General features: G+C 46.3%; 1 long non-coding RNA gene across 1 annotated transcript; it reads left to right on the forward strand.

The window, feature by feature from the left end:
- Positions 1-6,594: 6,594 nt before the first annotated feature.
- On the forward strand, positions 6,595-8,953 carry LOC144265333 (uncharacterized). Its single transcript, XR_013346255.1, has 3 exons — positions 6,595-6,879; positions 7,261-7,312; positions 8,350-8,953. It is a non-coding gene; the product is annotated as an uncharacterized LOC144265333 (long non-coding RNA).
- The last annotated feature ends 13,242 nt before the right edge of the window (positions 8,954-22,195 follow it).

The raw sequence follows: 22,195 nt of genomic DNA on the forward strand, positions 1-22,195 counted from the left end.
TTCTTTGTTTAAAACACTTGGTGGTAGCAGTATACTGTTCAAGGACAAGGCAAAGTTTGTACCTTGGGGAAGTTTTTCCCCTAAGCTTATTCTTACTAGCTTAGGTTGTCTTTCATGTGGGTGCCCACATCTGTACCCTAGAGTTCAGAGTGGGGAAGGAACCCTGACAGCCTCCCCGCACTGTATTTCATAGAATCATACACGATTATTGTGGAAGGGACCTCAGGAGGTCATCTAGTCCAAACCCCTGCTCAAAGCAGGAACCAACACCAACTAAATCATCCCAGCCAGGGCTTTGTCAAGCCAGGCCTTAAAAACCTCTAAGGAAGGAGATTCCACCACCACTCTAGGTAACCCATTCCAGTGCTTCACCACCCTCCTAGTGAAATAGTTTTTCCTAATATCCAACCTAGACTTCCCCCACTGCAACTTGAGACCATTGCTCCTTATTCTGTCATCTGCTACCACTGAGAACAGCCTAGCTCCATCCTCTTTGGAACCCCCCTTCAGGTAGTTGAAGGCTGCTATCAAATCCCCCCTCACTCTTCTCTTCTGCAGACTAAATAAGCCCCCTCAGCCTCTTCTCATAAGTCATGTGCCCCAGGCCCCTAATAATTTTCGTTGCCCTCAATGGACTCTCTCCAATTTGTCCACATCCTTCCTGTAGTGGGTGGGGGGGGGGTGTCAAAAACTGGATGCAATTCTCCAGATGTGGCCTCATCAGTGCCAAATAGAGAGGCATAATCACTTCCTACTATCTGCTGGCAATGCTCCTACTAATGCCGCCCAATATGCCATTGTCCTTTTTTGCAACAAGGGCACACTGCTGGATTCAGATCCAGCTTCTCATCCACTGTAATCCCCAGGTCCTTTTCTGCAGAACTGCTGCTTAGCCAGTCGGTCTCCAGCCTGTAGCAGCACATGGGATTCCTCCCTCCTAAGTGCAGAACTCTGCACTTGTTCTTGTTGAACCTCATCAGATTTCTTTTGGCCCACTCCTCCAATTTGCCTAGGTCACTCTGGACCCTATCCCTACCCTCCAGCATATCTACCTCTCCCCCCAGCTTAGTGTCATCCGTGAACTTGCTGAGGGTGCAATCCATCCCATCATCCAGATCATTAATGAAGATGGGGGAGGGATAGCTCAGTGGTTTGAGCATTGGTCTGCTAAACCCAGGGTTGTGAGTTCAATCCTTGAGGGGGCCATTTAGGGATCTGGGGCAAAAACTGGGGATTGGTCCTGCTTTGAGCAGGGGGTTGGACTAGATGACCTCCTGAGGTCCCTTCCAACCCTGATATTCTATGATTCTATGTTCAACAAAACTGGCCCCAGGACTGACCCCTGGGGCACTCCACTTGACACCAGCTGCCAACTAGACATCGAGCTATTGATCACTACCTGTTGAGCTTGACAATCTAGCCAGCTTTCTATCCACCTTATAGTCCATTCATTCAATTCATACTTCTTTAACTTGCTGACAAGAATACTGGGAGACCGTATCAAAAGCTTTGCTAAAGTCATGATATATCACGTCCACTGCTTTCCCCTCATCCACAGAGCCAGTTATCTCATCGTAGAAGGCAATCAGGTTGGTCAGGCATGACTTGCCCTTGGTGAATCCATGTTGATTGTTCCTGATCACCTTCCTCTCCTCCAAGTGATTCAAAATGGATTCCTTGAGGACCTGCTCCATGATTTTTCCAGGGACTTAGGTAAGGCTGACTGGTCTGTAGTTCCCCAGATTCTCCTTCCTCCCTTTTTTAAAGATGTGCACTATATTTGCCTTTTTCCAATCATTCGGGACCTCCCCTGATTGCCACGAGGTTTCAAAGGTAACAATGGCTCTGCAATCACATCAGCCAATTCCCTCAGCACCCTTGGATGCAGTGCATCCAGCCCCATAGACTTGTGCATGTCCAACTTTTCTAAGTAGTCCTGAACCTGTTCTTTCACCATTGAGGGCTGCTCACCTCCGCCCCATACTGTGCTGCCCAGTGCAGCAGTCTGGGAGTTGACCTTGTCTGTGAAGACTGAGGCAAAAAAAGCATCGAGTACATTAGCTTTTTCTACATCATCTGTCACTAGGTTGCCTCCCCCATTCAGTAAGGGTCCCACACTTTCCCTGACCACCACCTTGTTGCTAACATACCTGTACAAACCCTTCTTGTTATCCTTCACATCCTTTGCTAGGTGCAACTCCAGTTGTGTTTTGGCCTTCCTGTTTACACTTCCTTCCTGCACACTCGAGCAATATTTTTATACTCCTGCCTAGCCATCTGTCCAAATTTCCACTTCTTGTAAGCTTCCTTTTTGTGTTTAAGCTCACCGAAGGTTTCACTGTTAAGCCAAGCTGGTCGCCTACCATATTTGCTATTCTCTCTGCACATTAGGATGGTTTATTCCTGCGCCTTCAATAAGGCTTCTTTAAAATACAGCCCACTTTCCTGGATTCCTTTCCCCCTCATATTAGCCTCCCAGGGGATCCTGCCCATCAGTTCCCTGAGGGAGTCAAAATCAGCTTTTCTGAAGTCCAGGGTCCGTATTCTGCTACTCTCCTTTCTTCCTTTTGTCAGGATCCTGAACCCGACCATCTCATGGTCACTGCTGCCCAGGTTGCCACCCACTTCTACTTCCCCTACCAGTTCTTCCCTGTTTGTGAGCAGCAGGTCAAGAGGAGCACAGCCCCTAGTCGGTTGCTCAGAACTTGCACCAGGAAGTTGTCCCCAACACTCTCCAAAAACTTCCTGGATTGTCTATGCACTGCTGTATTGTTTTCCCAGCAGATGTCAGGGTGATTGAAGTCCCCCATAAGAACCAGGGCCTTTGATCTGGAAACTTCTGTTAGTTATCTGAAGAAAGCCTTTTCTACCTCATCCTCCTGGTCTGGTGGTCTATAGCACACGCCCACCACGACATCACCCTTGTTGCTCTCGCCTCTAAACTTAACCCAAAGACTCTCAACAGGCTTTTCTCCAGTTTCATACTGGAGCTCTGAGCAATCACACTACTCTCATAGGGCTGGTCTACACTATGGGGTGGAATCGATCTAAGTTACGCAACTTCAGCTACGTTAATAATATAGCTGAAGTCGACGTACTTAGATCTGCTTACTGAGGAGTCTTCACGGCAGTATGTCGACAGGAGATGGTCTCCTGTCGATTCCCCTTGCAATTCTCACTGAGGTGGAGTATCGGAGTTGATGCTGGAGCGACCGGCAGTCAATTTATTGCATCTATACTAGACACAATAAATCGACCCCGGCTGGATCGATTGCTGCCCATCGATCCAGCTGGTAGTGTAGACAAGCTCTTCAACTCCACCTTTTCTCCCCCACCTGTCCTTCCTGAACAGTTTATACCCATCTAAGACAGTGCTCCAGTCATGTGAGTTATCCCACCAAGTTTCATTCCAGTTACATCATAGTTCCTTGACTGTGCCAGGACTTCCAATTCTTCCTGCTTGTTTCCCAGGCTTCTTGCATTTGTGTACAGGCGTCTAAGATAACAAGCTGATTTTCCTACTTTCTCAGGATGAATCAGGAGGCCTCCTTGTTGCACCCTCCTCCTTGTGTTTCCTCCCGGTATCCCACTTACCTCTGGGCTTAGGTTACTGTCCCCCAGTAAACCTAGTTTAAAGCCCTCCTCAGTAGGTTAACAAGCCTGCTTGCAAAGATGCTCTTCCCTCTCTTCGTTAGGTGGATCCCATCTCTTCCTAGCACTCTTTCTTCCTGGACAACATCCCATGGTCAAAGAATCCAAAGCCCTGTCTCCGACACCACCTGTGCAACCACACATTTACTTCCACAATTTGATGGTCCCTACCTGGTCCTTTTCCTTCAACAGGGAGGATGGACAAGAACACGACTTGAGCCTCAAACTCCTTTATTCTTCTTCCCAGAGCCACATAATCTGCAGTGACCTGCTTAAGGTCATTCTTGGCAGTATCATTGGTGCCCAAATGGAGAAGTAGGAAGGGGTAGTGGTCCGAGGGCTAGATCAGTCTTGGAAGACACTCCGTCACATCCTGAATTCTAGTTCCAGGGAAGCAGTGCACATCTCGAGGTTCCTGGTCTGGACAGCAGATGGATGACTCTGTCCCCCTTAAGAGGAAGTCCCCAGCCACCACCACCTGTCTCCTCCTCTTGGGAGTGGTGGTCATGGAACCCCCATCCCTAGGACAATGCATCCCATGCCTTTCGGTCAATGGGTCTCCTCCTGATCCCTTCCCTCAGATGACTCTTCTGAATCATTCTCCACCATAATACCTGTGCAGAGAGTGAAAACGGTTTCTTACCTCTATCAGCATTGGGGGTACATGGGTTCTCCTCTTTCTTCTTCTGGAGGTCACATGCTGCCAATTTTCTTTCCCATTCTGCACCGCCCTCTCTGATTCTTCAGCATGCTGTGCCTGCAGTAACAAATGCTAACTTCTATCCAGAAAGTCTTCATTTCTCTGATGCAGTGCTGGGTTGATACTTGGGTCTCTAGTCCTTTAACCTTCTCTTCCAATATGGAGACCAGCTTGCACTTCGTACAGACAAAGTCACTTCTATCCTCTGGGAGAAAGAGGAACATAGCACATCCTGTGCAGGTCGCTCTCCCTGGCAGCCGGGTGGGGAGCAGTTCAGAGCCTCTTCTGCCTGAGAGAGCCTGGCTAGGTTTGGCTGCCAGGGACAGGGGCCGAGTATGCCGGGGGATGGAGGAGGTTCTCTCCAGATATACCAGCTCAAATGCTTCCATCCTCTTCCCAGGGAGTGACTGCCCCCCTTCCCAGCATCCTCAGGCTGGGACTTGTTTTATAGGCCACGCCTGCTCCTGCACAGGTGAGCTTCTCTCTAATTAGCTGCTCCCTCCAAAAACTCCCATTTGCAGCCTAATTAGCTGATTGGGCTCACCTGGCCCAATTTTGCTCTTGCAAGGCTAGTATGGGGAGCTCACCCCATCACAAACTACAAGTCAGGTAAGGCTCACAGGAAAATATAAGCAAAGGCAACACTAAAGCAAAATTATGTGCTGCTAGCCAAAGGGGCTCCAGAGAATTACAAGGCCATATATATCAGCGGGGGGGCAGTATTGGCAACGCCAAATCTTCAAAAATTATGAGTCAGGTCCCACGCATCATGAGTCTGGCTTAAAACCATGAGGCTTAACAAATAATAATAAATGTTGGTTTATTTTTCTTTTCCTTCTGCTTTCTGAGCCTTTCAGTCACACTGATGTCATAGTTTCAAGGTTTTCTCCATAGCCACAAGGGGCGCTTGCTCTATTTTAAATAAAAGCTGAGATTCTTATATCATCACGACTCCAGGTGCAGGGACTTTACATAAGCAATCCAATATTGTGAGATTTGCAATAAAATCACAAGAGTTGGGGAGGCTGATGTACTAAGAAGAAATTTAGGTCCTTTCGTAAAGGGAAGGGGATGAAATTAATGACAGAACAAGGAGTAATGGTCTCAAGTTGCAGTGGGGGAGGTTTAGGTTGGATATTAGGAAAAACTTTTTCACTAGGAGGGTGGTGAAGCACTGGAATGTGTTACCTATGGAGGTGGTGGAATCTCCTTCCTTCAAGGTTTTTAAGGTCAGGTTTGACAAAGCCCTGGCTGTGATGATTTAGTAGGGGATTGGTCCTGCTTTGAGCAGGGGGTTGGACTAGATGCCCTCCTTAGGTCCCTTCCAACCCTGATATTCTATGATTCTATGGCTCAAGACGCTTCTTCAGTCCATCCTCTTCAAGAAAGCTAAAGATATTTGAACCATCAGGGAGTAAAGAAGAGGCTGTGACATTACACTCCATATTCTTCACAAAAATATTGTTAGGATATGAATATGGCATAACTAAGATATATTTTATGCAAGATGGGTCATGTGAGGTATCATTGAAAAGGGTATGATTTACTGAATGTGTTTATCCAATTTGTATACATGTATCATTTCTGTATCTGATGTTAGGAATATTGTCTAAGTAACAATTACAACTGTGTGGGTACGTGCTTGGGAAATGCCCAGCAGACAGTAAGCAATCAGCCTTAATGGGCCAATAAGAAAAGACAATGGATCTTTGAAGATGTGGATTTCCCATCTTCCCAGGAGTTCCTTCCTGTGGAGCCTGCAAATAAACCTTGTCTCATGGTTGCCCTGACACTGCAAGGTCATGTGATAATGTCACTTGGTACAAACTACCAACTTGGACGCTGCTGGTACTTTTCCACTGGAAACAAAGGCTTCCCGCCTTAAGTAAATTCTATTTAAGGCTGGGAAGTGTGGGGGGAAAATCCAGTGGGCCTAAAACTTCCGAAGTAGGCCTAAAACTTTAGTCAAGCTAACTGTGTGTGTAAAAGCGTAAATAGAGACTAAAAAATTTCACTGTAGGGCAGTTGCAACAGAGCAACTTAGGAAACAGTTAGAAATTAGGGAAGACTCGCTAACCACAAAGAACAACCTGTCAGTAACAGGAAAAGCTTGTTTGCTATATACTAAATAAGGAAAACTACTGTTAGAGCCTATACTATATGCCAAATAAGGAAAATGCTGGTTAAAGGAAGTGTGCTTAAGAAATTGTGGTTTTCAGCTGTATAAACTCCTGTATTTTCTGCTTATGTAGAGCAACTATGGCTGATTCTCCCTGTATATGTATACTTGAATAAAGGTGCTTCAGGCGTTTCTGATTTCAAACGCAACACGTGGTTAATTTTCCACCACAGAAGGAAGGCATTCTGGACTTTCTTCCATTGCCAGCCCAGAAAGGAAGACTGCTAAAAACACCTGAAGGCAAAGGCAGGGTGGAGTCCAGACTGAGACAGGGGTCCAGTCTGTAAAGAGAAATAACTGGAACTCTGAGATACAGAAGCTCTGCAACTTGCCTAAAACAACATTGAGGGTGAGAAATTACATTTTGTAACCTATTTCTTGAGTGTATTAAGCTTAGCTTGCGTGTTTTGTTTTATTTGTTCAGTAATCTGCTTTGTTCTGTTTACTATCCCTTATCATCAATTTAAATTTACCTTTTGTAGTTAATAAACTTATTTCTTGTTTATTTCAAAACCCAGTTTATGCAATTCATGGTGAGGGGGTGGGGAAAGGAAGAAGCTGTGCATATTTCTCTCCACATTGAGGGAGAGGGCAAATTTCTATGAGCTTGCACTGTGCAGATTTTTCTATACAGCACAAGACAATATTATTTTGGGTTTACTCCCCAAAGGGGGTGTGAGTGCTGGGTGAATCCCTGAGCTGATCTCAATGTCTCTGTGTCCATTTGCAGCTGGGTGTGTCCGTGCTGGAGAAGGGTTGATGGCCTGGCACAGTAGAACAGGGTGAGGAAACCCAGGCTGGTGGAAGAGGCGGAACCAGTGGGACCCCAGCACATCTGGTGGCATCCCGGCTGGAGGGGGTCTAACCCATCACAGAGGCACAAACAGCTAAAGGCAAAAGTTGCCCCTGTGCAGAGGAGACAAGAAAGGCCTGTGCACTCCTGGATGAGGATGGTGGGGGTGGGGACCAGAGCTGGTGGGGTATGGATGGCATGGTCGGGGGGTAAGTGAGAAGGGACTTCCAGTTAGTGAACCAAGAATGTTCTGAGCTGAGGGAGCTGTCAGGTCTGACCGCTGCCCAGGGTGACAGTGCACCAGCTCTGTGAGTGCACTGCATCCACTCTAGGGCACCATCTACTGAGCCTGAGCTGGTTCAGCTTAGCCCTGTCCTTACTCTACACAGCGGTGAGGGATATTGGGACGATGGCTGCCACCCTCAGCCGTCAACGGAAGCACCTCTGGGCAGAGATGCTTTTCAACTGACTGAGGGAAACTATGGGCATCGTCCCTGTAATGCAGACAAGGCCGCATCTGGGTTAGAGAGGATGGGAAACCCCGAGCAGAGAGAGGGACAGGAGAAGATACTGGAAGGAGGAGAAAGAAGATGGGGTTGAAAGGACACAGTTTGCAGGGTCAGGAACGCCCTAGTCATGGGTGGAGAGGAGAGAGGGAGAGAGAGCATGTAGGGGAATGAAGCTCCAGGAGGGGAAAAGACAAGGCTGGGATTCAAAGAAACACAGGAGGAATCTGGAGAAGGGAGGCTAACGTGCCACCAGGGCGAGACAGAGGAAGAGAAGAAGAGAATATGACCATAGACAGCAAAGGGGAGGAAGGGGGATTAAAGTGGAAAATTAAACAAACTGAGGAGGAAAATAAAGCCCCAGAAAGTCTCTCACACCTTGGAGAAGGTTGATTTGTGTTTCTCTGCGATGACCCAGGTTCTAGGGCCAGGTCCTAAGGGTGTATATTTACAGATTAATTAAAAACCCTCCAACCAGTCCATTTCTGACATGGCTTTCCCCTTTCCACTTGGACTGCAGCACTCCATCTTCACAACAGCCAGGCTTGCTGAAGGCATGAACAGGAAGGAAGAGAGGCAGCATGGCCCCGACGTACAAGGCACTGAGCTGGAATTCAGGAGACCCGAGTCTCCCATCTCTGCCACCTACCATCTGAGACATCCTGGGCAGGACTTTTCACCTCCGGGCCTACGATTGCCCTTCATCTTGTTCATTTAAACTGACAGCTCTTTTGGTCAGGGACTCTCTCTCTCACTGCGGGTACATCTTCGCGGCAGAACGAACCCAGGTGACTGGGGAGCAGCCACACTGCAAAGCCCTGCCCACGTTGCTGTCTCCTCACTGGTGTTGCGCTCCCCCATGTGCATCCCTGGTTCTTCTGGGGGCACGTCCCAACATCCTTTGTGCTGCAGTAAGCCGAGCAGCTTGTCATTCCCTCCCAGGGAATCTGTCCCTTCTTCTGGGCACATAAGGACTTGGGGGAAGGTATTGGAGGACACTCTGCACTTGAGAGATTTAGCTGCATCCTACCTGCAGGGGGAAAGTTAGAGCAGCGACCGGGCTCTAATCCACACCCCTCAGCTGGGTCAGCTAGCCCGGGCTGAAAACTCTGCCAAACCTGGGTATGAGCTTTTTGTGTGTGGATGGGAGGAGGGATTAGGGATAACACCAGAGTAGGTTCCTGAGTTAACTCTGCAGTGCAGACATAACTTATGTGTATGTACAGTGCCTAGCACTGGGGGTGGGGGGAGGCGTCCTGCTCCTGACTGGAGAGTCCAGGTGTTACTGTAATACAAATAATAATACTAGATGAAATAGTTACAGAGGTGCAAGAATGTATGCACAGGAATACGGGGATGAAATGAAGGGTATATTTTTAGGCTGAATGGGGAAAATATTTCTGACAGTGAGCTGTTAAGACTGTGGAATAATCACCCAAGGGAATGTGCATACACCCTATCCCTTGTGATATTTAACATTAGACTGGACCAAACATTATGTAACATAGTGGTTAGTGGACCAGTGAAAGACTGGGTATTTAATAAGTCTTTCCCAGCTCAAACTGGTATGATGTGAAGGCTGAGAATCCATATTCACGTTAATTAGATAAATCTAACCTGTTGACCTTCTCTGTAGGAAATCTGGTGATTTGCCTATTGGTTATTGCTTTATGTTTCTAGCAAGCAAACATCTCTCTTTACTGATGGCATGGTGGGTGGATGGAAAGCTAGTTTACATTTTCACATTGGTTTTACTCCTCTGTAAAGCCTACTCAGCGGTGACTAATCCCGAATTGATTCACCTTTCCCATTCGGAGCACTTCATTTTCACCAGATTTTAGTATTTAATTCAGGTTAACCATTTGCAGACTATGTGCTGGGCATATAATATATTGTACATACATTGGCTGGCTCTAAGGTGGTACCAAAAATATTGCTCAAGTGTGACAACAATTCCTGAAGTTCTGATCTATTGCTCAAGGCACAAGGCAATATAACACAAATGAAGGAATTATTTTTATCTTGATAGTCAGATTTGTATTATCACTGCTCTCAAAGACAAATTATTTTGTTATAATGACCCTAGGCAGACGAAACTCACACAAACATAACACATAAAAGAAAGTAGAAAATGCAAAAGAAATGATAGGTAACATCTGAATAAGAAGGAAAATTACCTACACTATGTACATTGTGCACTGCAGACTGGTGAGGTAACCATCCTTGTTTGATCATACACTGGGTTCATTTTGTGAAGCTTCCAGAAGTGCCAGTGGATCATGTAGGGCTAAGTATGTCCACAAGCAGGTTGTGATGTCAAAAATCTTCACACCCAGGAATGATTCTGCCAAGGAAAACCCAGTATAGAATGATCCAGAAAGCTTGGCAGTCTGAGAGGAACTTCATCAACCTGATTCCAAACATCACTAGCAGTATGAGGAGCTACCAGCTCCCTCTTGACCAAGATAGGCATAGTCCCAGACAGCACAGAAATGTGGGAAAGGGGGTAACTGGGGCATCTGCACCAAAATCCTGTAGGCAAACGCGGTGGGAGTCCAGCACTCAGTGGGTCCCCTGGAAAATGGCACTCAGAGGCAAGGATCACAGCCCGAGAAAGTCCCTCCCTCAAATTCTGGACAACCTTGCTGGCAGGTGAGAATGTGGGATAATTCACTTAAGTACCACTCATGCAACTAGCAGAGCTAATCCTGCACCTCCTCGCCACTGCTCTCAACGAGCTGTGATCCCAGGACCTGCCTGCTTTGCCACTGGATCTCTCCCTCTGGTTGGAACTCACTCCCCATGCTGCAGCTTCACGGCTTGGACTCCACAAGGCATGGTGAGTCCAAGCCCTATTCCAGCTCCTTAGCCTCCTCTGGCCCTTAGCAGGATTCCCCAGAGACTTCCTTGGAGCACTTCCTTTCAGGCTCCTTCTGGGCCCTTTCTTACTGCCTGTCCCAAGGTCAGGACTCCTTAACACAGGACTATTCATTCAGGCCTCTCCTGAGCTGGATTCCCGTGGCCTCCCTTTCTCCTCCCACGGCAAGAGAACTTCTCTCTCCTGCCCATAGGAGATGGCCACTTCCCACAGTTTCACCCTCAGAGCAATCCAATTGCCTGAGAGGAAGGGGTTTAGCTGAGCACTGTAGCATTCGCGTCCAGTTTCAAAGCTGCAGCAGCACTGGAGAGGTAGCACTGCCCTGTTTGGGTTCAGTATGGTAGTTTTCTTTTTCTAATGATACATAGAACTGGCTGAAAAACTGGATTTTTCCCATTCGAATTTTCATGGGAAAAATCCCCCTTTGAATTTTTGCTGTTGAAAAATGCCAATTTTCCCCCGGGAAATTTCAAAGCTGTGGGAAAGTGGGTTCCCCACCATGTTTCACTGTTAAATGTAACTTTAAAGTATTAATGTTATTTTCTCCCTGAAAGTTATACTATTAATACTTTGTTCCTGTTTCCCAACTGGGGAAAAAAAAAGTCAGGAAATTGGAAAAAGTTGATTTTGCCACACTTTCTCCCTATTATCCAACTTTTGCCAATTGAGTAACGGTCAGATAATGGGAGGGAAACCCACAGATATGAAATTAAAATTTTCAAACGTTTTGAACATTTTCAGGCTCCCCCACAAATTTTTACATTTAGAAAAAAAATTGTTATTCCCCCCCAAATTTGTTTTCAGAAAGATCTGGGAAATAGTAAAGTTAGTAAAAAACTATTTTTCCACAAAAATATTCATTTTCAACTCAATCCTATTTTCCAGCTAAAAACCTTAATCGGAAAATGTTTGACCAGCTCTAGCTATATTCGTTACATAGAGGCAGGTATTAATAGATTACTTAGAATTATCTTTGTTGATAATCTACCAGGAGTGCAACAGACATTATCAATGAAATTTCAATTAATTTCTTATTACTCCTGTATTTATTCTGTACAAATTCTGTTCTGAGGTACACCAGTATCACTCAGGAGTAACAGCTCTGAAATCAATAGATTTATTCCAGATTTACACTGGTGAGTCTCAGAGCAGAGTCTGAGCAGGAGTAAGGCAAGACATTTAAGGATCTGTAGTGTTAACTTGAGTCTCGGCTCCTTTGTTCCAACACAAAGGAGCTCCCCTCTCACACGTCTCTGCCTCGTACTCATAAGAACAGCCATACAGGGTCAGACCAATGGTCCATCTAGCCCAGTAGACTTGTCTTCCAAGAGTGGCCAATGCTAGGTGCTTCGGAGGGAATGAACAGGACAATTATTGAGTGATCCATCCCCTATTGTCCAGTCCCAGCTTCTGGCTGTGGGAGGTTTAGGGACACCCAGAGCATGGGGTTGCATCCCTGACCATGTTGGCTAATAGCCATTGATGGACTGATCAGATTGATGGACTGGATCAGAGCTCCGGTATGAAACTGCAGAAAAACCTGAGTGTCTCTGGATTAAGTTTAGAAGTGTGAGCAACAAGAGTGATGTAGTGGTGGGAGTCTGCTATAGACCACCGGACCAGGAGGATGAGGTGGATGAGGCTTTCTTCCGGCAACTCGCAGAAGCTACTAGATCGCACGCCCTGGTTCTCATGGGCGACTTTAATCATCCTGATATCTGCTGGGAGAGCACTACAGCGGTGCACAGACAATGCAGGAAGTTTTTGGAAAATGTAGGGGACAATTTCCTGGTGCAAGTGCTGGAGGAGCCAACTAGGGGGAGAGCTTTTCTTGACCTGCTGCTCACAAACTGGGAAGAATTAGTGGGGGAAGCAAAAGTGGAGGGGAATCTGGGAGGCAGTGACCATGAGTTGGTCGAGTTCAGGATCCTGACACAGGGAAGAAGGGAGAGCAGCAGAATACGGACCCTGGACTTCAGGAAAGCAGACTTCGACTCCCTCAGGGAACTGATGGGTAAGATCCCCTGGGGGAATAACATGAAGGGGAAAGGAGTCCAGGAGAGCTGGCTGTATTTCAAAGAATCCCTATTGAGATTACAGGGACAAACCATCCTGATGTGTCAAAAGAATAGTAAATATGGCAGGTGACCAGCTTGGCTTAGCAGTGAAATCCTTGCGGATCTTAAACATAAAAAAGAAGCTTACAAGAAGTGGAAGATTGGACAAATGACCAGGGAAGAGTATAAAAATGTTGCTCGGGCATGTAGGAATGAAATTAGGAGGGCCAAATCGCACCTGGAGCTGCAGCTAGCAAGAGATGTTAAGAGTAACAAGAAGGGTTTCTTCAGGTATGTTGGCAACAAGAAGAAAGGCAAGGAAAGTGTGGGTCCCTTATTGAATGAGGGAGGCAACCTAGTGACAGAGGATGTGGAAAAAGCTAATGTACTCAATGCTTTTTTTGCCTCTGTCTTCACGAACAAGGTCAGCTCCCAGACTGCTGCACTGGGCAACACAGCATGGGGAGTAGGTGGCCAGCCCTCTGTGGAGAAAGAAGTGGTTAGGGACTATTTAGAAAAGCTGGACGTGCACAAGTCCATGGGGCCGGATGCGTTGCATCCAAGAGTGCTAAAGGAGTTGGCGGCTGTGATTGCAGAGCCATTGGCCATTATCTTTGAAAACTCATGGCGAGCGGGGGAAGTCCCAGGCGACTGGAAAAAGGCTAATGTAGTGCCCATCTTTAAAAAAGGGAAGAAGGAGGATCCTGGGAACTACAGGCCAGTCAGCCTCACCTCAGTCCCCGGAAAAATCATGGAGCAGGTCCTCAAGGAATCAATCTTGAAGCACTTACACGAGAGGAAAGTGATCAGCAACAGTCAGCATGGATTCACCAAGGGAAGGTCATGCCTGACGAATCTAATCGCCTTCTATGATGAGATTACTGGTTCTGTGGATGAAGGGAAAGCAGTGGATGTATTGTTTCTTGACTTTAGCAAAGCTTTTGACACAGTCTCCCACAGTATTCTTGTCAGCAAGTTAAAGAAGTATGGACTGGATGAATGCACTACAAGGTGGGTAGAAAGTTGGCTAGATTGTCGGGCTCAACGGATAGTGATCAATGGCTCCATGTCTAGATGGCAGCCAGTATCAAGTGGAGTGCCCCAAGGGTCGGTCCTGGGGCCAGTTTTGTTCAATATCTTCATTAATGATCTGGAGGATGGTGTGGATTGCACTCTCAGCAAATTTGTGGATGATACTAAACTAGGAGGTGTGGTAGATACGGTGGCAGGTAGGGATAAGATACAGAGGGACCTAGACAAATTGGAGGATTGGGCCAAAAGAAATCTGATGAGGTTCAACAAGGATAAGTGCAGGGTCCTGCACTTAGGATGGAAGAACCCAATGCACAGCTACAGACTAGGGACCGAATGGCTAGGCAGCAGTTCTGCGGAAAAGGACCTAGGGGTGACAGTGGACAAGAAGCTGGATATGAGTCAACAGTGTGCCCTTGTTGCCAAGAAGGCCAATGGCATTTTGGGATGTATAAGTAGGGGCATAACCAGCAGATCGAGGGACGTGATCATTCTCCTCTATTCGACATTGGTGAGGCCTCATCTGGAGTACTGTGTCCAGTTTTGGGCCCCACACTACAAGAAGGATGTGGAAAAATTGGAGAGAGTCCAGCGAAGGGCAACAAAAATGATTAGGGTTCTGGAACACATGACTTATGAGGAGAGGCTGAGGGAACTGGGATTGTTTAGTCTGCAGAAGAGAAGAATGAGGGGGGATTTGATAGCTGCTTTCAACTACCTGAGAGGTGGTTCCAGAGAGGATGGTTCTAGACTATTCTCAGTGGTAGAAGAGGACAGGACAAGGAGTAATGGTCTCAAGTTGCAGTGGGGGAGGTTTAGGTTGGATATTAGGAAAAACTTTTTCACTAGAAGGGTGGTGAAACACTGGAATGCGTTACCTAGGGAGGTGGTGGAATCTCCATCCTTAGAGGTTTTTAAGGTCAGGCTTGACAAAGCCCTGGCTGGGATGATTTAGTTGGGGATTGGTCCTGCTTTGAGCAGGGGGTTGGACTAGATGACCTCCTGAGGTCCCTTCCAACCCTGATATTCTATGATTCTATGATGATCCTCCAGGAACTCATCACCTCTTACTATTAGAAATGACTTGTACGGCACTTAAAAGTGCCAGATTTTCAAAATAGTTCAGCACCCAGCAGCTCCTATTGAGGACAAAGACTGAGCTCTTTTGAAAATCAGGTTCTTGCTGCACAAATAGAAAGACACCGTCCACACCCCAAAGAGCTCACTCGCCGGGGTTAACAAACAGCAGGGGCGTGTGAGGTCAGACAGGACAAGGGTTACAGAAATAAACCCATGAGGTTACTCACTTTGTGTGTGTGCACTTCTAGCTGCTTACACGGAAAGTGTCATTATTATTGACTGACTTGGCTCTTGTTAGCACCGAGGATGAAGTGAGTCATCAGGAGAGATTTGAGTCCAGAGCAGGGTTTGCCAGAATCTGAAGGCTATCCTGGCCAGGATTTTCCAAGTCTGAGTATCAATGACTTGGGATTGCCAACTCTGGTGATTTTATTGCAGGTCTCTTGATATTTGGTGGTGTTTTTGAATCCCTGGCTCTTGGACTCATGTAAGGATTTCAGATTTCATTTTTTTAAAAGGACGTTTCTAGCCCTCAGGTTTGTGAAGAAAAGCTTGAGAACACAAACCGTAAAGGCTCAAAAAGGCGCAATGAAAAAGAACCCAACACTGATGATTTTAAAAGTCCCAGGGTTTTTGAGATGATTCTTGTGTCAGGCAATCCTGATGACAGTGATTAGTCCAGCTTCTCCAGGTGTGGCTCCAATTTCATGCAAACAGTCTATGGTACACCCAGACACCCTGGTGTGAATATAACCATGGCTTTTGTAGCTCAGTGCATCAGGTTGTACCACTTGAATTCCATGCCCAGTATTCTCACTGATCTATATAAATAATTATCAAACCAAAAGACACAAGCTTCAGGGAAGCCAATACCCTAAACTAAAGCACTGCTTGCCCCCATTACCATGGGATCCAAGACCAGGGGAGGGAGAGGAACAAAGCCATTGAAGGGTTTTTTCAGTTTGCTGTGCACAGGAACTACAGTCAGTGGGTTAACAACTCCAGGACTTGATAATTTAGCTGGCAACTGCAGATTCTCTTTACAGGCACTTCTGCTCAGGTATTTATCCAGGGTAATTGGGTTTACTGGAAAAGACATTCCCTTGAAATCAGGGTGTAAATTTCAGAAAGATGTAAATCTTCAACTATCCTATCAAAGTTGTGATTTTTATTCAGTTTTCTTTTGGTCCTCAGCATCGTACGCAGGCAGGGAAGGGGCAGGGGAAATAGCAGAATAGGAAGATCCCTGGAGAAAACATCGAAGCAGGAAACTGAAAGATTTCAGGTTGATTGAGGAGAATTTAAAAAAAAAAAAGGCTATATGAAAAAAAACCAAAACATCCAAATTAAAGCAGCTCATTGGTGACACATACTTTGCTAAAGAGTTTATTGGGTGTTTTTCATATGTATTTGGAGTAAATCTACATTAAAATCTCTCAAATTTTCTATATGACTTGGGGAACAAATGCAACAGATTTTGGCCAAGCGTCCTACTAACTTCTAGTGCCCAAGCTGGAGGCATGATTTTGAACTACCACCTATAGGAACATATCTTCGGGGTACGCAGGAGCCACTTCCGCAGCCAAAAGCTGTTTACTCAAGAGGGCTTGCAATAAGTGGTTGTTACTTTCCAGTATAAAATGTGACAATGTACAAGTTGAAATGGAAGCCCTTCCCAGCTCCGTCTATTGCAAATGTAGCAAGTAAATTTCCAGAAGGGGGAGGGAGAGAGAAGATTTTGAATATGATGCACAACATATGTCAGTTTGAAGCTGAACAGCTTTCTGCACCAAATATTCTAGCCAAACGATTAGTAACACCTGATATACCCACTGCTCCTCATTAGTCACCTGCCAGCAATGAGCAATTGGCTTCATATTAGCACTTGCTACTCTCTTTCCTCCCACCAATTAAGCATCTGTTAATCATGAGAAACAAATCATCTTCTTGGAAAACAAGGGACAAACATTGAGGTTTTGTAATAAAATGGAACATTGTAAATAATCAGTAAGATGCCCTGAGAAAGTTAGTAGTTTGTTTTTTTTTAAAGTTTAGCTATCTATTAAAAAGGCTGGAGAAAAGGAAGCAAGTCAGCAATATTGACTGGTGCATAACGTTAACATGGATTAGAAATACAGGACATAAGAGACTGGATCACACCAGGCCCATTTGTCCAGTATTATGTCTCCAACAGTAGCCAGCACCAGATGCTTTGGAGGAAGGTGCAAGAAACACTGCAGTAGCGGCTTCAGAGAAAGCTTCCTTCCACACACCGCACCCCCCAACCCCCTCAATAGCCAGAGGTTGGCTTATACCTGAAGCTTGAGCATTTTATACCCCTATGCAATCTTGTTACATTTTACCACCTACTATTATACTCTGAATATTTTTTGTTCTCCATCTAAATGTTCAGTCCTTTTCTGAGTCCTGCTGAGCTCTTGGCCTCAGTAATATCTTGTGGCAATGAGCTCCACTGGCTAATTGGTTCATATTTCAAGTGGCAGAATGAACGAATGGTTGCATTGGTCAGAATTAGTCGTGTGTGTTTTGGCAGCACCAAATTTGTAACTTCTTAGCCTTGATAAAAGGAGACAATGGATCTGTACATCAGACTATTACTCAAATTCCTCCAGCGGCCTCCTGGCTCCTTCTGTCAAGTTCATGCTCTTTATGCTGATCTACAAAGCTCTGGGAAGAGCTGCCTCTTTTCATTCCCTCTATGTCTGCTCTTATAAAGTATGGGTTAGATTTACACAGGAATCAGGATGCCTGCATCCAAAATATAGATCCTCAAAACCCCAACTGCCACCTGACACTGGAGGTGCTTAAAGTCTCGGAGTGCCTATGTTTCTACTCATAAAGTTCCTTAAGGTGCATAAAAGTTTGCCGGTGGGCATCCACACAGCTTCAGTAGGAAAGATTGAGAGCCCCACCTCAGAACATCACATAGGTTCAAATCCACTGGCCTGTTTCCCACATCCTGGATGGGTGCTGTAACCAGGGCACCTCACTCTGTCCCATCCCAGGAGCTCCTGACAAGGTGCAGGCCTGGTATCTCTCAGTAGGTGGTTCATGTCTTCCTAGAACATCAGAAACCATCCAGCATGACTTACAAGCCCAAGTGGCAATGGGTTGCAGTGTGGTATAATCACACCCAAGGAGGTCTCCTTTGCTTGACTCCCTACAAAAGCTATGAAGCTACCTTCTTCAAATTGTTTAAGTCACTCAGCAGGATTCTCACCCACCTACTGTGACATTCTATACCTTGGGGAGTGTCCTGTAACCCCATATTCCTCAATTTTCATATAATCGTGATCTTACATATAAAGCATGCCTTGTAAAGTATCAGGGGAAAGGTTATAATCTGCTGAAAGTAATTTCTCTATCCACATATGTATATCATTAATGCATATGAAGTTATGAGAATTATGTAGTATGGCTGTCTCTAAAACATGCTGTAAATTGGGGAATCAGCCAGATATGAGCTCCCCAGAGGCAACAGCAAAGAAAGTAACCAACACCCAGGCAGGGTGTCAAACAACCCATCAACAGCCATTGTCCAGCAAAGGGAGCTACAATGCAATGAGTCACCTGCATGAGGCCACACCAGGGGAATTTCTCAACCTTGCTTGGAGAGACTCAGCAATTCCCCGCAGTCATGCCTAGACTTGTGCTCCCCAAGCACATGGACTGAGGGTATAAAACAGACAGAGTGGACAAATACCAGGCCCTTCTCCTGCCCCCACCTTTGCTGCAAGCAACTAAGACACCGAGAAGAAGACAAGACTCCAACAGAGGAGATTGGCCCAGATTTAAGGAACAAACCTGTATAATAAGGACTGCAATATCCAGTAGGGTGAGAAAAACTGCTTAATCTAGATTTTGCCCAGTCTAACAGAGATGAGAGTTTAGACTGCGTGCTTATATTTTATTTTATTTTGGTAACCACTCTGACTTTTTGCCTATCACTTAATATCTACACTTTATAGTCAGTAAATTTGTTTGTTTCTCTTTACCAGTGAGTTTGTATGAAACATGGGGCAAATCTGCTCAGGTTGGCAAAGGCTGGTGTATGTCCACTTTCCATTGCTGAAGTGGTGAACTAATTAATAAATTTGCACTGCTCATCTTGAGCAGTGCAAGACAGTATATTCCTGGGGTACATTGCTGGGAAATGGGGGGATTTGGCTGGTGCCTTTCTCTGTGTGATTTGTGAGTGGCTCTGGGAGCATTCATGCAACCTAGCTGGGTGTGGGGCTCCACATGCAGATATGAGTGATCACAGCTCCTGGAGGGGGTTTGCTAGCAAGGCATTGTGAGAGACAGCCTAGGCTGGGGAGAGTTCAGGGGGCACAGTCCCAGGCTGCACCCTGGAGGGATCCCATCACAGTGGCATAGTGAGCAGGGTAAGACTGGCTCCCAGAGTCAAGAATTGGAGGGACCTAGCAGATCACCAGCCCAGATAATACCAGAGGAGGAGGTCACACCTACCTGCCTGACAAGTCTGGGGATTTTCTTCTTTTAAGGTGTGTAGTCCTAACATCTTTTTCCTATTTTACTTTGGGCATTTTTTTGGGCAATAATTGACCATCTGCATTGGCTTATTCTGGGAGCTTCGCTTCCTGTGTGACTGAAGGAACTGGCTGGAACATGCAGAGGGCAGTGTTTATGCCTAGTGAGGGTGACCCTGTGGGGGACCTGGTCCACATTTCACCCAACTGCTACTGCCCTCCAAAGTTAAACAACAACAAAACCACCTCTAAGAGCTCAGCAAGCTCCACCTGTCTTGCCCTAAGGAGTCGACACCTAGTCAGGACAACTCTAGAAGACTGTATTTTTAAAGAAAAGTGTCTGTAACCAAGTTTGAGGAGAGAGAACAGAACAGAGTCCAACCCACAAAACCAGTAAAAAAAATCAGCAAGGAGACCCTTGTTTTAACAGTGATTTATTATCAATAAAAAACAGACAGCTTAGAATTGTTTTTGCTTTAGAGGCTTTTATCTTGTGTAGCATGCAGACCCTAGCCCCAAAGAGCTGTTGGGAGACCTTTGGCAATATTCTTATCTCAACTTCTAGCCCCGTCCCTTGTTACCAATGACATCAATGCTGCAAGTCACAACCAACTTGGCAACAGGCAATTCTACACAGTACTTCTGATAAGGGTTACTGTGAGGCCTAAGGGTGCTGCAGGATATTTTATGGGACCTAAGACATATTGTTTTGGCTGTTCCCCCTTGTTATTGGAAAGCTATGAAAATCTTTCAGGGCTTGTCATTTTTTCCATTGGTGCTTTGCTGCTGTCAGTCTTTCAAATTTTTATCTAGGCTACATGGGCTCAGGACTCTTTGGGAGAAAAATCCCTACGAATAATGCTAACAGTGCATCCCTTTCTTTGAGGGTGAGGGCTCTGTTCATGCTGGGGTCCTTCACAAAAAGACTCCCATCTACTGATGGGCTACTGGTGGTTCTGAATAAAGCTACATCTCGAGATGAGATGCAGACAAGTATTCCACTTAGGGGTGCGTGCCCAGTGTGTTGGAACCGGAGACTTGCCTAGAATTGCCTGTAGAGAGGTGGTGCTTGTGGTTCATGGCTGTGGCCCCTCCCCTGGTTACATGAGGTGACGGCGCCTTGACCCCCCTCAGTTCCTTTGCACTGAAAGCCCCTGAGAGGAGACTCTGATGCTAAGGGAGGGTGAGCTGTGAAATACATGTCTGCATCACATCTCAAGGAACCACAGTTACAGTCAGTAACCATTTCTTCTTCAAGTCGTGTGTATTCCATGGAGGTGACTCACGAGCAGTACCCCAATCTGGAGATGGGGCTCAGAGTCTACTGCAATACGGACTGCAGGACCATCTTCCCAAGGCCTGCATCCACTCCGGAAGATGCGATAAGAGCACAATGGTCCCTAAACGTAGGTATGGATGACCACGTGGCTGCCCTGAAAATATCCAGTATGGAAATGTCCCTGAGGAACACTACTGAAGTCAGTTGAGCTCTTGTGGAGTGAGCCCGTATCTGCTGGGGAGGTGTAACCCAAGCTATCTCATAAGCAGTCTTGACACAGGGTATTGCCCATCTAGAGATGGTCTGTGCCGAGACTATTGCCCCTTCATGCGGCCCATAGGACCTGAACAGGTGAGGCGAAGCATGCAAAAGGTTTAGTCCTGTTTAGAAAAAGGCTAGACATTGCCAGACATCCAGAGAGTGGAGGCACTGTTCTTCCAGGGAAGAGTGCGGTTTAGGGAAAAAACAGGTAAATACACCACCTGATTTAGATAAACCAGAGAGAGCACCTTGAATAAAAACTTTGGGTGTGGTCACAGTGTTACCTTGTCTTTGGAGAACTCAGTGTAAGGCAGCTCAGCCATTAGGGCCTGCAACTCACACACCCTTCTTGCTGAAGTGATGGCTATCAGGAATGCTGTTTTCCGAGACAGGAGAGGCAGCACATAGGACACAAGGGGCTCAAATGGAGGGCCCCTCAGAGCTGTCAGAACCATGTTTAGGTCCCACAAGGGAACCAGTTCTCAGACCGGAGGATGTAAGGGGAGATACCCCTTCAGAAATCTCATCACCAAGGCACTGGGAAAAACTGACTTCCCTTGAATCAGGGGATGGAATGCTGATATCGCTGCCAAATGCACTCTCAGTGAGCTGAGCACAAGGCCCGATTTCTGAAGATGTTGCAGGTATTCCAAGATATCCTGGATGGAAGCCTCTGTTGGTTGGGTCCCGTGGGCCAAGGATCAGATCGAGAACCTCTTCCATTTTGCTAAGCAGATCATCCTAGTGGAGGACTTCTTACTGCGGAGTATGACTCGTTGGACGGCCTCTGCGCACCACTCTTCCTCTTCATTTAGCCATGCAGGGAACTGATTGCAGGATGGAGGGTTTGGTTGTGGCTCTGCATGAGCAGGTTGGGATGGAGAGGAAGTGAAATGGGAGGTTGAATTGACAGAGCAAGGAGAACCAGCACTGTTTCGCAGGAGTAACAAGGATGAACTTGGCTCGATCCGCTTTGAGCTTGAGGATGACTCGTGGAATGACCGGAATAGGTAGACAGACATACAGAAGAGTTGACCACCAGGTATAGTGAAAGGTGTTGGAGAGGGGGCGTCATCTCAAGAGCAGAATAGTTGACATTTCCCGTTCTCCCTCATCGCAGACAGGTTAATTGCAGGGATGCCCCAAGTTGCAAAGACAACCCAGAGAACACTCCCTTTCAGGGACCACTTGTGGCTCCGGGAGAAAACTCTGCTGAGATGGTCCGTGAGACGATTTTGCACGCCCAGTACACGGGCGGCTATGGGGTG

Source organism: Eretmochelys imbricata, chromosome 5 (genome assembly GCF_965152235.1).
Source record: "Eretmochelys imbricata isolate rEreImb1 chromosome 5, rEreImb1.hap1, whole genome shotgun sequence".
Taxonomy (NCBI): domain Eukaryota; kingdom Metazoa; phylum Chordata; order Testudines; family Cheloniidae; genus Eretmochelys; species Eretmochelys imbricata.